We start from the raw sequence: 14412 nt of genomic DNA on the forward strand, positions 1-14412 counted from the left end.
GTAAGAGATCTATGTTGTCCAGAAGGACTAAGAAGCCATTTTTTAATGGCAGAACTTAAATTTGAGACTCCCAACTTCAGATATTTGCTCATTCTTCCCCATCTACCAATTCCATTGGTACCTGTGTGACAACCTCCTCCACTTGTCCTGATCCTTGCCATTCAGAGGCCATTTGGCTCTGATCCATGACCTTGTTCTAATCTTGGGTCACGGATATGCTACCAATCTAAAATGTTTATCTGGTTCCTGACCCCCAGCCTAGGCCTGATCACAAACTAAATTATTCTCTTGCCACCTGTCCCATGACATGCATGTCAGTCTCATCACAGTTTCTTGTCCTGCTTCCCCACCCACGGCTGCCTATAGTTCTAGTGCTGGCCAAAGGTATAGAATCTTTTTTAATTCATTCTGGAAGGACAAAGTAATTAAGAGGTAATTAGTTTATGTGACAGCAATATGCAGAAAGGACATAAATTTGCTCACAATTAACTGTAGTATGTGCATCAAGTTATTATATCTTTCCACACCTCAAGCTTTCAATCTCTAAATTAATACATTTGCTACCACATTCTCTCAAAGATATATTTATGCATACTTAATTAACATGTACTCTGGGAGTGCAATAAAGCTATAATACATTCCTGCATTTCTAACTATATAACGAGTATTTAAAACATTTAGAAACAAATTGGCTCCCAATAAGGAATAAAAATGTTGAGTAACTTATTTTCAAATATAATATATATGCCACTTAACTGAATATTTCTGAAATGTTATATAAAAGAAAATATTATAATTGAATCAAGAAAAGCATGCTATTCTGAAAAAATTCAGTGGTGGATTCTTTTTCATGGTAAAGAAGGATTTTGGAAATGTTGACAACTATCCCATAATTAATAAGTTTTATATGTTCAGCTATAATTACATTGAGTTTTCAGAAAGAGAGACTAATATGAACAATACTATAGGAAAGGAATATTCTTTTTTTTTTCTAATTTTTTTTGGTGGGGAGAACAGAGTCTCAGCTCTATCACCCAGGCTGGAGTGCAGTGGTACAATCATGGTTCATCGCAGCCTTGACCTCCCAGGTTCAAGTGATCCTCCTGCCTCAGCCTCCCATGTAGCTGAGACTACAGGTCCACACCAGGCTAATTTTTAAAATTTTTTTGTAGAGACAAGGTCTCACCATGTTGTCTGGGCTGGTCTCAAACTCCTAGGGTTAAGCAATCCTCCCACCTCAGCCTCCCAAAGTGCTGGGATTACAGGCATGAGTCACCACGCCCGGCCTAGGAATATTCTTCTGAGTATATTTTATTAGGTTAACTTGCTTTAAGTCTTTGCCTTTTCTACTAGTGAGGCACTAAAACATATCCATTTTCCTTTTAATTTAAAGACACAAAGATTTTCATTGCTCTTACATGAAAAGCATTCTAAAGTGTTAGAATAAAGTATACTTCTAAAATGTGAAAAAGTTAAAGGAGATTCCTCACCTCAATTCTTAGGAGATACTGTATCTGGAAAGGGTAAACAGAAGCAAACAGTTTCCTGAAATTGTGCCAAGGCTACATGTCAACTGCCTGGCAGGAAATGCTTTGGAGGACCTAGATAAACAGACTATCATCTTTCTCTGGCTTTTTATAAAGCAAATGTGCTGAGTTAAACTAGCATCACAGACACAATAAGCAGAAAAGGGCACCAAGAAATTTTAAATAATAGTCCTGTAGGATTTATGACAATTAAATAAGTGGCCTGTCTGTCACTTTTAACATACATGAACCTCACTGCTCAACAAACATGTACTGAATACATGTCTGTTGGATTTTTGCAGTAAATTAAATCTTATCATTCCATTAATTTTCATCATGATTTTGGTGAAGATTTATCTTTTTTTGGGGGGGGTGGGGGTGGAGACAGAGTTTCACTCCTGTTGCCCAGGCTGGAGTGCAATGGCGTGATCTTGGCTCACCACAACCTCCGCCTACCGGGTTCAAGCAATTCTCCTGCCTCAGCCTCCCAAGTAGCTGGGATTACAGGTATGTGCCACCACACCCAGCTAATTTTGTATTTTTAGTAGAGATGGGGTTTCTCCATGTTGGTCAGGCTGGTTTTGAACTCCCAACCTCAGGTGATCTTCTTACCTTGGCCTCCCAAAGTGCTGGGATTACAGGCGTGAGCCACTGCTCCCGGCCTGTGAAGATTTATCTTACAATAAATTTTCATTTAGCAGCAGCTGTTAATATTTTAGCATTAATAGAATGATAAAGCTTTCTTACGTTTATATAGCAAATAAGTTTTCAAAATATTTTGCATTATCTTCATTTTTTCTAACATCTCATTTCATAAGTGCTAGCAATAATGCTTAGGCAGGTTAAACAATTTGGTTGTAGTCAAAGATTAAGTTAGTCAGAGAACCAGGTTAAAATCAATTTGCCTGAAACATTTGCCAGTATTTTCCCTCTGTCCCCACTACATAACAGAAAATAGATTTGAAAATCCCACTACTATTTTACTAAAATAATCCTCCTACCTCACCTTATTTTACTTTACTTAACTGCAAAAAGGATGATAATCTATGTGTTAACTGAGAAGATCTACTGTCAACCAAATAAATCTGCCTTGCATAAAGTCTACTCAGCCCTTCTGTACCTTTTTTCTCTCCACCAGCCATATGTTCTGTTCAGCTCCAATCCTAACCACCCATCTTCTCTTTCTCCTTTCTCATACTAGAAGCATCCTCTGCCCCACATACCTTATGCCCAGTCTTGCCTGGTCACAAAGGGGAGCAAAACTTCCCTAATTAAAGGAATAAAGTAATATAAAAGGTGACATACCTCTCTACTTGCTATATTCTTTACTCAAGGCACCTCAGATAACAATTTGAGCCACTTCAACCCTGAGGTCTTTCCCCATGATCCACAACCACCATCCGTGACTTTCAGTATACACCCAATCTGCCCCTCCCTCCCAAATGGAACATCTTAGCCTTCATTACTACTGGGGATGAGGAGAAAAAAATAAACTTTGTGTGGAGGCCAGTTATGTTCTCTGCACAAAATGTGGAGAAGGAGAGAGCATTCTGGTGGAGTAGGAAGCCGCAGGAATGTCTCTCCCCAGCTAGACAACATTTGCACCAGCAGCATCTGTCTGATGTAATTATTTTCGAACTCTGGAGTCTATTGAAGGTTTGTGACTTCCAGGAAAAGGTTTGGACCTAAATTGTGGTTAATTTTGGTTAATGTCGGCTCTTAGTGTAGTAGACGCTACCCATGCCCCACCCCCATGGCAGGCAGCTGTACACATTTCCTGAAACAGCTTGCTGGAGCCAGGATGGGCAACAAGGACTTTGTCCTTCAAATGTTGGTGATCTGTGGTCTGTCTGCTGATTGCTGCTTCTGATCATAGATGTGCAGAGAAAGAGGCAGGTGGCCATTGTTGCAAGAATGAACTTGGACCCTTACCTAATGCCTATACAAAAATTAACTCAAAATGAAACAAAGACTTAAATGCAAGACCTAAAACAATAAAATTCTTAGAAGAAAACATAAGGCCAAAGCTCTAAAACATTGAATTTGGCAATCATTTCTGGGATATGACACAAAGGCACAGGCAGCAAAAGAAAAAATAGATATATTGGACTGCGTTAAGATTAAAAATTTGGGGGCACCAAAGGAAACTATCAACAGAGTAAAAATGCAGCCCACAGAATGAGAGATATTTCCAAATCATACCTCTGATAAGGGATTAACATCCAAAATATATAAAGAACTCCTAAAACTCAACAACAAAAAACAAACAACATAATTTAAAAAATGGGCAGAGAACTTGAATAGCCATTTCTCAAAATAAGATATACAAATAGCCAATAACAACATGAAAAGACGCTCAACATCACTAATCATTAGGGAAATGCAAATCAAAGCTACAATGAGATACCACCTCACATCCATTAGGATGGGTACCATTAAGGAAAATGAAGGCAAAATAAAAGTAACAAACGTTGGTGAGGATATGGAGAAATTGGAACACTTGTACACTCTTGGTGGCAATATAAAGTGGTGTAGTCATTGTGGAAAATAGTATGGTGATTCTGCAAAAAGTTATAAATAGAATTATCATATGTTCCAGCATTTCAACCCTGGGTATACACCCAAAAAACTGAAAGCAGAGTCTCAAAGAGATATTTATAAACCCATGTTCATAGCAGCATTATTTGCAATAGCTAAAATGTGGAAGCAATGAAAATGTCCATCAATGGATGAATGGATAAGCAAATATGGTATGTCCATACAACAGAATATTATTCAGCCTTGAAAAGGATGGACATTCCGCAATATACTACAACATGGATGAAACTTTACAACATTATACTAAATGAAATAAGCCAGTCATGAGACAAAAAATACTGTATGAGTCCACTTATATGAGGTACTTATAGTAGTCAAAATCATAGAGAGAGAAGACAGATTCATGGCTTCCAGGGGCTGGGAGTAGAGAAGAATAGGGAATTATTGTTTAATGAGTACAGAGTTTCAGTTTTACAAGATGAAAAGAAGTATAGAGATGGATGGTGGTGATAGTTGCACAACATTTTGAATATATTTAATATAACTGAAGTATACACTTTAAAATGCTTAGAAAAGTATATTTTATTTTAGGTGCTTTTTTTATTTTTTATTTTTATTTTTTGTTAAAGATTCATTCTTTTAGAGATGGGGTGTCACTATGTTGACCAGGCTGGTCTTGAACTTCTGGCCTCAAAAGATCCTCCCATCTTGGACTCCCAAAGTGCTGGAATTACAGGTATGAACCACCATGACTGGCCTATTTTATGTGTATTTTACCACAATTTTAGAAATCAGAAAAAAATGTGGAGGGCATGGTATATGACTGGAAAAAGAAGTCACAAAACTGAGGGACATAAATACTTGAATGCTAACAGTATATTTTCAGTAATATAATCACAGTATAACTTATATTTCTTAAAGTAGGGTATACTTATAATTATAATCAGGTAAACTTAGTATAAACTAGAAGATATAAAATTTTCTCTAGAACTGGTATAATATTAACCCTGGAGATTTGGCTACGTACTCTACTTATCAGAGCTTCCTGGAGTGGAAATACATTCCAGTATCAATGCATAGCAGAGGTTTAATAAATGTCCATGGAACAAATAAATAAATATTGATGGAAGGAATAAATATAAGCTTTATCCTAAAATAAAATATAAAAGTAAGCCTTAAAAGAGTCCAGAATTATATTACAAAAAGGTTAGGAGGAATACAAAATTGGAAGGGAACAGGAATTAGAATATATTAATTTTTGAAAACTGCTGGATCTGTCGGGAAATACTGTGACCTTTTTTAGGACACTAAAACTCTACACAAGGGACACTTCCAGAATGGCAGAGTGAGGAGGCTGGCAAATCATCTAACATGAAGCCACAATAAACCGTACAGGTAGTCTCTGACTTACAAAGGTTTGACTTCGGTTTTTTCAATATATGATGGTGCAAAAGCAATATACATTCAGTGGAAACCATATGTTGAATACCCACACAACCATTCTGTTTTTCACTTTCAGTACAGCATTCAATAAATTACATGAGATATTCAACACTTTATTATAAAATATGCTTTGTTGTAGATGATGTTGCCCAACTTTAGGCTAATGTGAGTGCTCTGAACATGTTTAAAGTAGGCTGTACTAAGATACAATGTTTGTAGATAGGTGTATTAAATGCATTTTTGACTTACAATATTTTCAACTTAAAATGACTTTATCAGGATGTAACTCCTTCCTAAGTCAAGGAGCATCTGTACAAAACTGTTAAAACAGTCATTTCAGGATTTTGAAAACTGAGACTGGGCTCGGTGGCTCATGCCTGTAATCCCAGCACTTTGGGAGGCCGAGGCAGGTGGATCACCTAAGGTCAGCAGTTCAAGACCACCCTGGCCAACATGGCAAAGCCCATCTCTACAAAAAATACAAAAAAAAAAAAAACTAGCCAGGTGTGGTGGTGCATGCCTGTAGTCCCAGCTACTCCAGAAGCTGAGGCAGAAGAATCACTTGAACCTGGGACGCAGAGGTTACAGTGAGCAGAGATTGCGCCACTGCACTCCAGCCTGGGCAACAGAGCACGACTCCATCTCAGAAAAACAAACTAACTAACTAACTAACCAGAGGCACATGACAAATTAAAAAGCATTTATAAAGGAAAAAAAAAAACAAACTATTGAACCTTGGTAAGAAAATATGAATCTATGGTATTTTGAGTTTTCCAATCTCTACACTCCCTACCCCCAGCTCCAACATAGTAGTTCTATCAGGACAGTAAAATCCATGAAAATCAGCAGCTCTGCAATGTAATTTGGTGCGTAGGACATTGTCAGAAACAAGTGATCTTGGTGGTAAATGATGGGGAAAGTCAATATCATTGCTGGTTGAAATTGTAGTTTTGGTTGGGACAAGTAACAAACCAGTCAGAAATTTAACAGGCAGGGAAAAAGGTAGGGAAAAAGATAGCCATAGTGGAACCTGACACCCTGTCTGGAAGGCTGTGTACAAGTGCATGGTTATGCACATGCCCAGGACAGACCACAGTGGGCTACAGATGTTAATGGCTGAATGTGAAGCCTTGCATACATAGAAATAAAATTGGGGCAGACTTGACTGAATTCTATTTCTTTGTTCTTGTTTTTTTAGAGATAGGGTCTCACTACAGGCATGCATCACCTTGCCCAGCTAATTTCTAAAAAATTTATTGCGAAGACAGGGCCTTGCTGTGTTACCTGGGCTGGCCTCAAGCTGTTGGTCTCATGCAGTTTTCCTGTCACAGCCTCTTAAAGCACTGGGATTATAGGCATAAGCCATAGCCACATGGCCTTGACTGAACTTTGTGTTCCCTAAACCATACACAGATTAATTAGCAAACAGTAGAGCCTTACTAGGCTCAAGATGTTTAAGTACAATCTCTTCCCAGTTATTAGCTGACCACTAGCTATGTTGACCCAGGGGCAATTACTAGGAATCAGACTTAAAAATAAAACCAAATTGGGCACAGCAGCACACATCTGTAGCCCCAGTTACTCAAGAGGCTGAGGAGGGACAACTGCTTGAGCGCAGGAATTCGAGTCCAGCCTGCACAACATAGTGAGACCCCATCTCGTAAAAAATAAAATAAAATAAAGTAAAATAAAATAAAAACAAGAATTAGAAAGGAAAAAATTAAGGAGAGACGTCAGTAGCTACACACTACAGGGAAGAAAGACTACAGAATCAGTCCAGTCAACTCACTAAACAAATAAACCAACAAACAACAGCAATCTCAACAATCCTTAGGTAGGGGTGGAAATCAGAATCTGGAGTTGCCATCATACATTATTTAAAATAGTGATCAGCAAACTATAGCCCATGGCCTAATTATGGCCTACTGCTTGTTTTTTAAATAAAGGTTTATTGGAAGACATCTACTTTCATTCACTTATATATTATCTATGGCTACTTTCACATTACAACAGAGACCACATGGACTACAAAGGTTAAAATATTTTCTATCCAGTCATTTATAGAAATAAATTGTTGACCTCTGATCTAAAATGTTCAGTTTTCAACAAAAAATTGCAAGACATACAAACAAACAAAAATTGGGGCCCATATACAGAAAAAGGTGCAGTTAATGGAAACTTTTTCTGTAGGGGCCCAAATGTTAGATTTAGCAGAGAGACTTCAAGGCAGCTGTTGTAAATATATTCAAAGAACTAAAGAAAACCAAATTTTAAAAATTAAAGGAAAGTATGGCAACAGTGACAATACAGAATACCAATGAAAAGAAATTATAAAACAAAACAAACAGAAATTATGGAGTGAAAAAAATAATTGAAATGAAAATTCACTAGAGGAGCTCAAGAGCACTTTTGAGATTACAGAAAAAGAATCAGTAAACTGGAAGATAGATAGATCAATAGAGATTATACAATTCGAAGAAAATAAAAGAAAAGAATGAAGAAAAATGAACAAGCCTCAGAGATTTGAGAGATACCACCAAACGTACTAACATATGTATAAGGAGAGTCCCAGAAAAAGAAGAAAAAGAGAAGGGGACAGAAAAAATATTAAAGAAAAAATGGCTGAAAACTTGATAAATTTGAGGAAAAACAAATCTACACATCTAAGAAGATCAAAAGAACTCCAAGTACCATAAACAGAAAGCGGTCCATACCTAGAAACACCAAGGTTAAACTGTTGAAAGGCAAACACAAAGAGAAAATCTCATAAGAAGCAGAGAAAAATGGATCATCATTTACAAAGAAACCACACTCAAATTAACAGATGACTTTTTATCAGAAACAATACGGACTAAGAAAGTAGGGATCAAAGTATTTAAAGGAAAAAAGTGTGCCAACTAAAAATTTTACATCCAGCAAAAATAGCCTTTAAAGGCTTTAAATGTGAAGGTGAAATAAGACAGTTGATAAAGACTGAAAAAATTTGTTGTTGCCAGCTTGCCTTATAAGAAATATTGAAGGAAGTTGTTCAGGCTGATGGGAAGTGATTTCAGAGTTACTCAAATCTACAGAGAGGAATGTAGAACATCAGAAATAGTAAATATGTGGGTTAATATAAAGGACTCTATATTTTTTCCTCATAACTTCTCATTTATTAATATAAAAGACTCATTTTTTTCTCATAACTTCTTTAAAAGCCATAAAAGCATATAAAGCAATAATTATAACACCATCTTGTTGGATCTGTAACATATATGAATGTAATATAACAGCACGAGAAGGGGGATATGGAGTTATATTGGAGAGAAGTAGCTATATTTTACCTAAATTAAGTTTATATCAATCAGCAGATTGTGGCCAGGCATGGTGGCTCACACCTGTAATCTCAGCACTTTAGGAGGCTGAGGTGGGTGGATTGTTTGAGCCCAGGAGTTAGAAGCCAGCCTGGGCAACATGGTGAGACACGATCTCTACAAAAAACACAAAAATTGGCTGGGCGTGGTGGCTCACGCCTGTAATCCCAACACTGTGGGAGGCCGAGGCAGGTGGATCACGAGGTCAGAAGTTCGAGACCATCCTGGTTAACACAGTGAAACCCTGTCTCTACTAAAAATACAAAAAAAAATTAGCTGGGCCTGGTGGCTGGTGCCTGTAGTCCCAGCTACTCAGGAGGCTGAGGCAGGAGAATGACGTGAACCCAGGAGGCGGAGCTTGCAGTGAGCCAAGATCCTGCCACCCCACTCCAGCCTGAGCAGCAGAGTGAGACTCTGCCTCAAAAAAACAAACAAACAAAACAACCACAAAAATTAGCCAGGCATGTTGGTGTGTGCCCGTAGTCCCAGCTACTCAGGAGGTAGAGTTGGGGGATCACTTGAGCCCAGGAGGTGGAGGCAACAGTGAGCCACACTTGTGCCACTGCAGTCCAGCCTGGGTGGCAGAGCAAGACCCTGTCTCAAAAAAAAAAAAAAGAAAGAAAACAAGAAGAAGAAGAAGAAGAAGAAGAGGAAGAGGAAGAAAGAAGTAGATTGTGACAAATAAAGATGCATTTCTAATTCCTAGAACAACCACTAAAAAATTTTTTTAAAGGCCGGGCACGGCGGCCCATGCCTGTAATTCCCAGCACTTTGGGAGGCCGAGGCAGATGGATCACCTGAGGTCAGGAGTTCAAGACCAGCCTGGCCAATATGGTGAAACCCTGTCTCTACTAAAAATACAAAAAAGTTAGCCAGGCGTGGTGGTGGGCACCTGTAATCGCAGCTAATTGAGCAGCTGAGGCAGGAGAATCACTTGAATCTGGGAGGCAGAGGTTGCAGTGAGCCGAGATCATGCCATTGCACTCCAGTCTAGGCAACAAGAGTGAAACCTTGGTCTCGAACTCCTGACCTCAATTGATCCACCCACCTCAGCCTCCCAAAGTGCTGGGATTATAGGCGTGAGCCACCATGGCTGGCCCCTAGTTTCTTAAGGTAGAAACTTAGGTTATTGATTTGACCTATATTCTTTTCTAATATAGACATCTAAAGTTTGGCACTTCCCTCTAATCACAGTTTCAGCTGCCTCTCATACATTTTGATATATCATATCTTTGTTTCCATTCAGTTCAAAACATTTCCTAGTTTCCCTTGTGATTTAGTCTATAACCCATGGATTACTTACATATATGTTGTTTAATTTGCAAATATTTGCAGATTCCCCAAATTTTCTATTGTTGATTTCTAATTTAATTATATTGTGGGTAGAGAACATAACTGGTATGATTTCAGTCCTCTTAAATTCATTGAGACTTGTTTAATAATCTAGTAATGGCCTGTTTTGGAGAATGTTCTGGGAGTATTTGACAAGAATGTGTATTGTGCTGTTGTTGGATGGAGTTTCCTATAGGTGTCAAGGTGGCTGACAGTATTGTTTAGCCTTCTACATCTTTGCTGATTTTCTGTTTGTTCTATCAGTTATTAAGACTGAGGTATTGGGCTAGGCATGGTGGCTCATTCCTGTAATCCCAGAACTTTGGGAGGTTGAGGCAGGCGAATCATGAGGTCAGGAGTTCAAGACCAACCTGACCAACACAGTGAAACCCTGTCTCTACTAAAAATACAAAAATTAGCCGGGCGTGGTGGCACGCGCCTGTAATCCCAGCTACTCAGGAAGCTGAGGCAGGAGAACTGCCTGAACCCAGGAGGCAGAGGTTGCAATGAGCTGAGATCACGCCACTGCACTCCAGCGTAGGTGATAGAGTGAGACTCCGTCTCAAAAAAAAAAAAAAAAAAGTGAGGTATTGAAGTCTCCAACTACCACTGTTGAATTGTCTATTTCTTGCTTGAATTTTGTCAGTTTTTGCTTTGGTATTTTGAAGCTGTGTTGTTAGGGTCATGTACATTTGCAAGTGCTATATCTTCCAGATGTAATAATTTGTCATTTTTATGATTCTGATATGCCCCACTTTGTCTAGTGATATTTCTTGTCTTCAAGTCTATTTTGTCTGATGTTAATACATTTACCTCAGTAACCTTTTTTTGGCAAGGGGAGACGCTTAAAGCAACACAGGTTTATTATTTTAAGGTTCTGGAGGTCAGATATCTGAAATGGTTTTTACTGGACTACAATCAAGGTATCTGCAGGATTCTGTTTCTTTACTCCAGCAATAATATGTTTATAGTTTACATGGCATATCTTTTTCCAATCTTTGACTTTCAACTTATTTATGTGTTTGACTATAAGTTGTGTTTCTTGGAGACAGACAGTTATTTCTTGCTTTCTAATCCAGTCTGACAATCTCTGCTTATAGAATGGGCTGTTGAGACCATTCACATTTAACACTATTATCGATATGGTTGAATTTACATTTGATTGCAGTGACGTGATCTCGGCTCACTACAACCTGCACCTCCCAGGTTCAAGCGATCCTCCTGCCTCAGCCACCTGAGTAGCTGGGACTACAGGCATGCGCCACCACACCCAGCTAATTTTTGTATTTTTAGTAGAGACGGGGTTTCACCATGTTGGCCAGGATGGTCTCGATCTCTTAACCTCATAATCTGCCCACCTCGGCTTCCCAAAGTGCTGGGATTACAGGCATGAGCCACCATGCCTGGCCATCTGTATTTTTAAAGGTTTTATTTATCTATTTATTTTTTGAGACAGAGTTTCACTCCAGCGTAGGCCAAATATAGAGAGGCTACTTATATTGTAGTCTTATATTGTAGGTGGTGGCATGCACCTGTAATCCCAGTTACTTGGGTGGATTAGGCAGGAGAATAAATCACTTGAACCTGGGAGGCAGAGATTGCAGTGAGCTGAGATGGCACCACTGCACTCCAGCCTGGGTGAAAGAGTGAGACTCTGTCTCGAAAGAAAAAAAAAGGATATTAAAAGTTGACAAAACTTTCCCTAGACTGACCAAGATGTTTAAAAAAAAAAAAAAAAAAAAAAGCGAGATAGAGAAGGCACAGATTACCATAATCAGATCTTAAAGAAATAAAAAATATTGTGAGGGAATATTATCAATAGCTTTTGTCAACAAATTAGACAACTTCAGTGAATGGGCAAATTCTTAGACACCAAGTATTGAAACTGACTCAATATGGAATAGAAGATCGCTTGAGTCCAGGAGTTCCAAGACCAGCCTGGGCAACATGGCAAAACCCCATCTCTACTAAAAAAGTATCAAAAAAATTAGGTGGGCCTGGTGGTGATGCATGCCTGTAGTCCTAGCTACTCAAGAGGCTAAGGTAGGAGAATCACCTGAGCCCAGGGAATTGAAGCTGCAGTGAGCTGTGATTATGCCATGGCACTCCAGCCTGGGCAACAGGAGTGAGACCTTGTCTCAAAAAAAAAAAAAAGAATAGAAAATATAAGTAGACCTAAAACAAGGAAAAAAGTTGAATTAGTAATTAATTAAAAATCTTCTCACAAAGTAAAGCCCAGGCCCAGGTGGTTTCAATCAAATGCTTAAGAATAATACCAATTCTACACACTCTTCCAAGAAATAGAACATTCCTAAATCATTCTATGAGGCCAATATTATCCTAATACCAAAAGAGACAAAGACCACAAACAAGAAAACTAAAGATCAATATCCCTCATGAATATACACAGAAAAATCTTCAGTAAAATACTAGCAAACCAAATTCAACAACAAAAGATTGGCTTAATATCCAAAAATCAATTCATTCAACATGTATTAATAGAATAAAAAATGAAAACCACATGATCACATCAATAGATGTACAAAAACATCTGACAAACTTCAACAATCATTTATGATAAAACTTTCACTAAACTAGGAATAGAAGGAAACTTCTTCTCAACCTGAAGCTAATTAAAAATAATTTTTTTAAGATAGATGAGAACTTCCTTAACCTAATAAAGAGTATCTACAAAAAAACAAATATCGTACTTAATGGTAAAAGGCTGAATGTTCTGACTCTAAAATTGGGAACAAGGCAAAGATGTTCCCCTTGCCACTTCTATTCAACATTGTACTAGAGGTTCTAGCCAGTGCAATTAGGCAAGAAAAAGAAATCCTGACTGAAAAGAAAAAAGTTAGCCTTTCTTTATTCACAGAAGATCTGATCCAGTATGTAGAAAACCCTGAAGAATCCAGAAAAAAATTATTAGGACAAATAAATGAGTTTAATAAGATTACAGGATACAATATCAATATGAAAAAGTCAACTACATTTCTATACACTAGCAATAATTTCATCTGAAAATGAAATTGAGAAAACAATTTCATTCCCAACAGCATAAAAATACTTAATAAATTTGTTAAAAGAAGTACAGTATAGGCCGGGCGCGGTGGCTCACGCTTATAATCCCAGCACTTTGGGAGGCCAAGGCGGGGAGATCACAAGGTCAGGAGATCGAGACCATCCTGGCTAACACAGTGAAACCCTGTCTCTATTAAAAATATAAAAAATTAGCTGGGCGTGGTGGTGGGCACCTGTAGTCCCAGCTACTTGGGAGCCTGAGGCAGGAGAATGGCTTGAACCCGGGAGGGGGAGCTTGCAGTGAGCTGAGATGGCCCCACTGCACTCCAGCCTGGGCAACAGAGCAAGACTCCATCTCAAAAAAAAAAAAGTGCAATATGTACACTAATCACTACACAACATTAGTAAAAAAAAAAAAAAAGAAAACTGAAATACATGGACAGACATTCCATGTTCATAAATTCAAAAACCCAATATTGTTAAGATTGCAATTCTTTCTCAATTGATCTATGAATTCAATATAATCTCTAGCAAAACATCAACAGTTGTTACACAGAAGCTGACAAACTGAATTTAAATTTTATGGAAATACGACTGTACTATAATATAAAAACAATTTTGAAAATGAAGAACATAGTTGATATACTTCCCAGTTTCCAAACTTACTACAAAACTACAATAATCAATACAGTATGATATGGCATAAGGACAAATATATAGATCAATAGAACATAATTTAAAGTCTAAAAGCTAACTCTTACATTTATGGTGAATTGGTTTTTGACAAAGGTGCCACGGGAATTTAATGAGAAAAGGATAGTCTTTTATACAAATCGTACTGAGAAAATTGAACATCTGCATGAAAAGAAATGAAGCTAGACCCTTACCTCATAACGCACACAAAAATTAATGCAAAATGGCATAAAGTTAAATGTAAAAACTAAAATATACAACTATTAGGAGGAAACATAGAAAAAATCTTCAAAAAAAATTTTCATGACCTTAGGTTAGGCAAAGATTTCTTAGATATAACACCAAAAGCACAATTTATAAAGGAAAAAAATGTTAGAGTTCATCAAAACTTTAAATGTTTGTGCTTCAAATTACACCATTAAGAAAATGAAATACGGCCAGGCGCGGTGGCTCAAGCCTGTAATCCCAGCACTTTGGGAGGCCGAGACGGGCGGATCACGAGG

This window comes from Rhinopithecus bieti, unplaced genomic scaffold (assembly GCF_001698545.2).
Source record: "Rhinopithecus bieti isolate Rb0 unplaced genomic scaffold, ASM169854v2 scaffold_20891, whole genome shotgun sequence".
Lineage (NCBI taxonomy): Eukaryota > Metazoa > Chordata > Mammalia > Primates > Cercopithecidae > Rhinopithecus > Rhinopithecus bieti.